Genomic DNA, 7580 nt, shown 5'->3' with positions numbered 1-7580 from the left:
ACACTGTACAAGTAACAAGAACAAGTACAAGTAACAAGTACACACCAGTACACCTGCTACAACTTAAAGACGGAGTAAACAAGTGAGTAACAAGTTACAAGTCAAGTACAAAACAATACAAGTACACGTGCTACAACACTTAAAGAAGTAACAAGTAGTAACAAGTACAAGTACAAGTACAAGTACAAGTACAAGTACGAGAACAATTACACTGTACAAGTAAAGAAGTAACAAGTAGTAGCAGATAAAGAAGTTCTCATAATGCATGTGCGCGTGCGTGGGTGCGTGTGCGTGTGCGTGGTCGTGGCGTTGCGTTCGTACGTGCGTGGAGTCGCGTGCGTCTGTGTGAATGTTTTCTGATGCACATATGCTCACTGCGGACGTGTGGCGCTTTCGGAACAAGAATACACATAAAAGCGATTAACATGTAATTTAACAACTAACATTCAAAATTTTAAAATGGCATAATTTTCAACATGCAAATTAAGATACGTATCAAGGCTCATTTTGCCTATTACACAGTAAACCTATGATATAACGAACTAGATGCTCTCTCAGTCACAACCTTCTCATCATCAACGACAAGTTATCTGCACTTATCTTCACACCCAACATAAACCCGCGGGATACACATTCGCGCTGCCAAGGAGTCGCGGGTTACTATGAGCGAACCATCGTATTCACCTTTTAGTTTCGTTGATACGGTCGGCCTATTTTTAGACGACGTACATGGACTTCCCCGGATCTAGAGTGTATCACAGAGTGCGCCTAGCGAGCGTGCAGCGTTCGATCTACAGTGGTTGCTTCTCCTTATGAATTGCAGTCTCTCTCCATGTTGCTCCCTGTAATAGGCAACAATCAAGACTCGGGAGTGAACGGTCCTCGATGTCTAGAGTCCGCACGCATCCAGGCCTGACGCTAAATGTACAGCCGACAAAACAATTATTACATATCACTGCCAGCGCCACGGCCACCACGTCTTGGCGACAGGCTTCAATATGACCTAGCTGTAACCAATGCCGAGCAGTGTTCTCAGACTAGAGTGGATTAGCGGCAAATGCAAGCGCTAATCCACACAGAGTTAAAATGGCAAACTCGTGAATATAATAATAGTCAAGATATTATACTAGAAGTGTTATGGCTCTTAATATTGATCTTAGGTATTTGGGTGCACGCACGTGCATAACTGCCCCTCATACTCGCTTTGTATTTTAGGTAACCAATTTACAAAAAATTTGCCACTCAAGTGCGTTAGTACAGACTTGGCACTAACTTAAACAAAACCCCTTTTTGATATTTATATACATGTTTTAAATATCCTCTAACACACTAGTACTTGCAGTTATCCTAGCATATTCAAGTTACTTGTTTCAACGCAGGAAAAGAGATAGAGACACGCGGTCAAAAACTATCATATATCTTGAAATGTTATTTATCTTATTTTTTTCCGGTATTAAAACCTGTACTATTATTTAACGGAACATCATTAACGTAATGTGATTCATGCGAACAAAGCAAAAACTCTAATATTAAAAAATGCCGTCACATTGACGCCATGTCCGCAGTGTCGTATTCTGCGGGCCGATTATGCCGCAATGCGTCCGTCGTACACTCGTGCTGAAGTCTTGAGAATCCTGAATCCTTGCGAATGGCGTCTGCGCTTATCAATCTTCAGTTTGCTGAGTCTTAAAGAACGTATGTTGCTTATCTAATGGGAGCATGGGCTCTGAAGGGTATCAGTCGTGTGGCTCGCCCATAAGTTAATGTCAGCCAGTATGATCATGTAGATAGGATGCGAGTGAGAGGAATAAGCGCACGCCGTCTGGATTGAAGACATCGCACAGCTGGAGGACGAGAAGACCCGCGAGTCGAGACAATAGCGTGCACCGGTACTCCGGCAGCTCATCGCACCTCCTCCTCGACGACTCATCTGTACCTCCATCCGAGAGAGCAGAAGAGAGACGACGAACCGACGAGACCGCGACCTCCTTCCTCCTGCACTCAGTACCTCCGTGAGAAGAGTCCTAATCCGTCCGTCATACTCTTATGCCAATCTCGGATCCGTCACACACTCGCGCTGCCATCCACCTCGCATTACCTCTCTGTACTTCTCTCCTCATCCTCAATCCTGCTTACATCTCATTCGCCTGCCACACGTTCTTCGTCCACCATCTGATCCTCAGCGCGCGTCACACACTCCACTATACCATTCCTCTTCCCCGCTCTTCCCTCGTGCCTTCCCTTCTCGCTAGCTCGACAGTCTGGACCACACGCGACCCCCTGGGACGACGCACTGCGACAGGATCCGCACTCGCCCCTGTCTGTTACCGGTGGAAAGTAATCTGCGAGATATTTTAGGTAGCTAATCATTATCGGCAGGACTCGCGATTAGACTCTCGGACCTTCTTCGCTGCATTCAGCTTCTCTAGCCGCAATTCGCTGTATAGTGTGAGAAGCGTGTTCCGTCTTGTTGCGCTTTTTACTGTCTCCGCCTGAGACTAGAGGTGGACATTGACGCGGGCGGGCGACATGTCGAGCTTAGAGAGGAGGGGAGGAGGGGAGGGGTAGTAGATTAGCAAAGATGGGAGAGGAGTGAGATGGTAGTTTTGACTGTGGCGCACGGGGGACGGGGGAAGCGTGAGTCAGACAAGGTGGCGGAGGAGGGCGGAGGTAGGGGATTGCAGTCTAGTGGATGGCGGAGGGACAGCGGGGAGGCGAGACCGTGAAAGTAGTGGTGCCGCCGGGACACGAGGGGGACAAGAGGGAATGGTAGTTGTGAGGCGACGAGGAGGAGGGGGGAGGGTCAGTAGTTGGATGGCCGGAAGGAAGGGGGAGCAGGGTGGTGAGGTAGTGGTGGCGGATCGGGTGATGGGTGGTAACGACGGGGGTGAGAAGCGACCGTGACAATGGCCATAGGATGAGATGACAGGGGTTATTCTGCGCGACGTAGAAATGCAAACGAACTACGTAATCTAATGAGAAATTCAAGGCGCTAGATATAAGATATAGTCATGGGTACACTAACAATAACCATGACGAGGGGTGAGTTTCTCCGCTTATACAGATGCGGACATGTCTCTTCGCAACAGAACTATTCTAAACAAGGTCGACAGCAAGATCACGAGACACGCGCCGTGTAAGCGCGCAAGCCCGAACACCCCCACCCCCGCTCACGCGGCGACTTACTTCAGCCCGAGCAAAAATTGCCAGTAAGCGGCGTGATTTGTTGCTAACATTGAGAGAGCCAGAAGCGATCGAGCGGCTAGCGCACAGCACCGACCGCCGACGCACTGCTTAAGCACCTCCGACTCTCGCGTCTCCCACGGACCCTCCGAGCCTAGAACGCTACCTTCGATTCCCGGGCCCAGCATGACACGAGTTAGATACCATGCAGTTGTCCGCGAACACCCGACAATCCATACCGTGATGTCCCTAATCGCTCCAACTCCCGTCGCCCGGTTATTCTCAAGGGAGTTTCTCCACTGACGACCAATGCGCTCAGATCTACGTCTCACTGTGGCAAACCGCACCTGCAGCTTGATTTGTCTAAACATCTCCCCGTCCTGACGCGTCTCACCTAACATGACTAAGCTGAGCGCTAGCGGACATGGGAGATGCATACGCGCATTGCGTGCGCGACCTTGCGGACTAACACAGGGAGCTACGCTGACGCAGGGCTGAATATACACACATGATGAAGATTGCGGACTGGATGAACGTCTCCCGCTCTCTCTCTCTCGCTCTCTGCTCTCGCCGCCGCGCTCTCTCTCTCTTTTAGTCCTCTTCTCTCCTTTTTTATCTCTCCCTCCCATCTCTCGTGCTTCCGGCGCACGCTGCTCTCTCTTCTTCTTCTCTGTCTCTCTCTTCTCTCTCTGCTCTATCTCTCATTCTCGCTCCTACTCATCTCTCTCTTCTCTCTCTCTCTCTCTCATCTCTCTCTCTCTCTATGTTCTACCTCTCTGCTTCTTCTCTTCCTCTCCGACCTCACTCATTGAATTTCCTCGCGTGTGTCTTCGTTACTATATTCTTACAAACACTCTCATTTCCTACTCCCTGCCCGCGCCCCCCTCTCTCTCTCCTCTCTTGCTCGTCGCTCTCTCGTCTTCTTCAATCTCTCTTGCCGCTCTTCTCCCTCACCTACCCATTCGCGCTCCCGTCGTCCTCTCGGTCTGCCCCGTGCGCCTCCCGTCTACCCTCTCTCCCTTCCCTCAACCTCCCGCTTTCGACCCCCTCTCCACCTCTCCTCTCCCTTCCCTCCCTCTCCCCGTCGTCTCTCTTGCCCTTCCCCCATCCCCTCATCCTTCTCGTCTCCGCCGTCCCCCGACCCTCCCTCTCCGCCCTCCTCCTGCTCCACGTCTATCCCCGCTCCTCTCCTCACCCCTCCTCTCTACCTCTTCCCTGTCCTACTCCGCGCGATCCCTATCGTTCGCCCTCCTAGAGGCGCTCCCTTCCCCTGTCCCGCCTCCTCTCCGCCTCACCTCCCCCTTTCCTCCCACTCCTGTCTCTCCCTCTCTCCTCATCCCCCGCCTCTCTCTCGCTCTTCTCTTCCCCTCTCTCTCTCTCGTCCTCGCTTCTGCGTACCCCTCCGCCTCCCTCGCTCACCACGTCTTACTCGTCTGCCCCCCTCTGCTCTTCTCCCGATCTGCTCCTTCCCTCTCCCCTTCTCTTCCTCCTCTCCCTCTCCCGACGAGACTTCCCCCCCCTCTCTCTCCCTCTTCCCTCCCCACCCTCTCGGATCGTCCACTCTGCGTTCATAGATATGCCCTACGTCCTACCGTCCAATACCCCCTCGCTCTCCCGAAACGCCTCTCTCTCACCTTGCCCCCTTCCTGCACTCCCATCCCCCTCCCTCCCGCCTCACCTCTCCTCGCCAGACCCAGATCCTCCGGTTCTCGTGACTTACGACCAGCCGAACTGCATGACCTCCGTCTAAGTCAATGTCTCACGGCCTGGGAATTCGACTGAGACAATCGCGGAGGAAGCCGAATACCGAGACAATGATCTAGAAGACCATCTGTGAGGATTCCGGCTCCGTTTACCTGAGTGGTGACGCTGTTAGAACATATCGCTTGTACAACTCGCAGCGTGACTAAGAAGATAAAGCGTGAGAGGCATTATCTGACGATGGGAGGCAGCCGCTGATGGAGACACCGGGCACTAGACCGCGACAGAGCATACCAGAGAGGACGATGCCAACACCCGACAGGCAGACCCGCGCGCCGCGACCACGAAGCACAAGCGCCGCCAACTGCTCGTTGCAGCATGGGTCACCAGGTCCAGCGAGCGGAACCACCGACGTTACTGGTCGGACCACGTGAGCTTAGCGCGCAGCGTTGCACCGCCTGCGGAGCGATCGGCCGAAACGCATCGCGCGACGGCTACAAGTCATATGTTCTAAGTGAAAAATTCACTTACGGCGCGTCCCACATTTTGTGCGTATGAGACAATCATGAAATTTATCCCCGTCCCTCCTCCAAGGAAAGGAACCGCGCGAGGCGCCCTCCCCCAACAGTTTGCTGCTGCCATTCGCCGTTAAGCCACTGCGCTGGTCCCATCAGCCTACCACTAGTGCGCTTCTTACAGATGCTGACCTAATACTCTCCATCCTACGCTGTTCTTAGCGTTTTTTTTAGCCGGTCTCACACCTCAACCAGATGCAGACGATTCGCGCTAGTTAGGCCCATCGAGAACAGACTGGCGCCCAGAGCTGCGTTTATGCTGCGCCGCGTCCGCCGTTTATTGAACGATCGCCAGGTGTGATACTAACTGTGACTCTCCCGCATCGCTGGTTACTCCGCTGCACTGCTTCCTAGGCACCCTTTGTTTTCTGCTTCCTCTCCCGTGACTATTTGGCGAGACTCACCCTCATGTCCACGTCCGGGCGGAAGCCGACCACCCGTGAGTGCTTGTATCGCGACGAGCGATGATGACTCCGCTAGTAATTACGGCGGCAATGACTAACATCGCGGAGGAAGCCATCCGAGAAAAAGAAGCCATCCGAGGATTCGCGTTTCTGATTGCGTGTTTAATATCGCTTTAGATGCGCGATAAAGATAAAGCGTTGTGTCACCGTCAGCGAGCGGGACGAGTGTCGGACGTGGTTAGCGGTGTACGCGAGAGGCGAACGATGCGACGGCTAAAGTCTATGTTTAATGAAAAATCAATGCGCGCAATTTTGCGTATGAGAAATTCATGAAATTATCCCCGTCTCCTCAAGAAAGGAATGCGAGCGAACAGTGCTGTTAAGCATGGCGTGGTCCGATAGGGATAATGTGGTTACAGATGGTGATATATTTCCTAACGCTGTTTGGTTTTTTAGCGGTCAATAAACAAGAACAGATGAGATCGGTTAGCAGAGAACAGAGGCAGAGCTGCGTTTTCTGGGGTTATGAGATTGCAGGGCTAGTAACGTGACTCTCCGATCTGTCATCGTGCACCTCTTAGCATTTGTTTTTGTTTTGATTACTCATTAGAGGCTTAACCTCATGAGTCCGGGCAATCCGACCACCCGTAGTGGTCGCGAATCCACCGTTTGAATGTCAAACGTTCTCGCTGTTCATTCGTTTGGTTTCAACGTTTCAAGCATAGACACGCGTAGGTACACGCATGAACATATACGCGTGCAAATACACCACGCGCTTTCTCTCGCTCTCTCCACACATTTACTTTTATTCTCCGCTCTGACTCTCTCTCTCTCTCACGCTCTTTTTTTCTCGCGTTCTCTCTCTCTGACTCTCTCTCGCTCGTTCTCTCTTTCTCTCTCTCACTCGCTCTCTTTCTCACTCTCTCTCGCTCGCTTTCTCACTCTCTCTCGCTCTTTCTCTCTCTCTCCTCTCCACACACTCTCACTCACTCTCCTGCATCTCTCTACTCTGCTCGTCTCAATCTCCCTCCTCTCTCTCTCATCCTCTCTACTCTCGTCATCTCTCTTCATCTTCCTAACTCGTGTATTGCATGTCCCGCCTCTCTTCACACGCTCTCATCTCCCTATCTCTGTAGATCCTCCCACTCTCCCCTCACGATCACAGTGCCCTCTGCACTGTCAATCTGCTCACGGCTCCTCGCTCTCTCCCGCACAGTCTCCTCCGCAGCCGAGCCCCGGTACAGCTGTTTCTGGTATGGCGGGATGACGGCCGCGGTGAGACTACTGCTTCTCTGTAGGTAAGATGTAAGAGTTCTGTGAAGCCAGCGGGTCCAGGGTACTCGGCAGGCGGAGGCGAGTGGCAAGGGTCGAGCGCAGTCGACGGTCACAACGAAGCTGCAACGAGGTGGATGCGGTGGACTGATAGCGGTGCATAGCAGTTGTCAAGAAATAAATCTGAATGTATAGAGAGATAAATGATGATGATATCATGATGAATGATGATGAGTGGATTGAATGAATATATGATGATGAGTGTAATATAATATAATGAATAATAATAATAATAATAATTGGATAATTGAAAAATAGTACTAATAATAAAATCAATAAATAGATAATGACTAAATAAGTAATTAATGATTATATAGAATCGATTAAGTAAAAATCAAGAACATAATTAAATATAAAAACGATAAAAAGTTGCGAAAATTTCTTG

General features: G+C 51.1%; 1 protein-coding gene across 1 annotated transcript in view; it reads right to left on the bottom strand.

The window, feature by feature from the left end:
* Positions 1-7580, bottom strand: part of LOC106820169 (T-box transcription factor TBX20-like) — a 38748-nt gene that overhangs the window by 4646 nt on the left and 26522 nt on the right. The gene's annotated exons all lie outside the window — the stretch shown is intronic.

This window comes from Priapulus caudatus, unplaced genomic scaffold, assembly GCF_000485595.1.
Source record: "Priapulus caudatus unplaced genomic scaffold, Priapulus_caudatus-5.0.1 Scaffold41, whole genome shotgun sequence".
Taxonomy (NCBI): Eukaryota; Metazoa; Priapulida; class Priapulimorpha; order Priapulimorphida; family Priapulidae; genus Priapulus; species Priapulus caudatus.
Note: the sequence above shows the minus strand (reverse complement) of the source record. Positions and strands in the feature narration are given on the sequence as shown.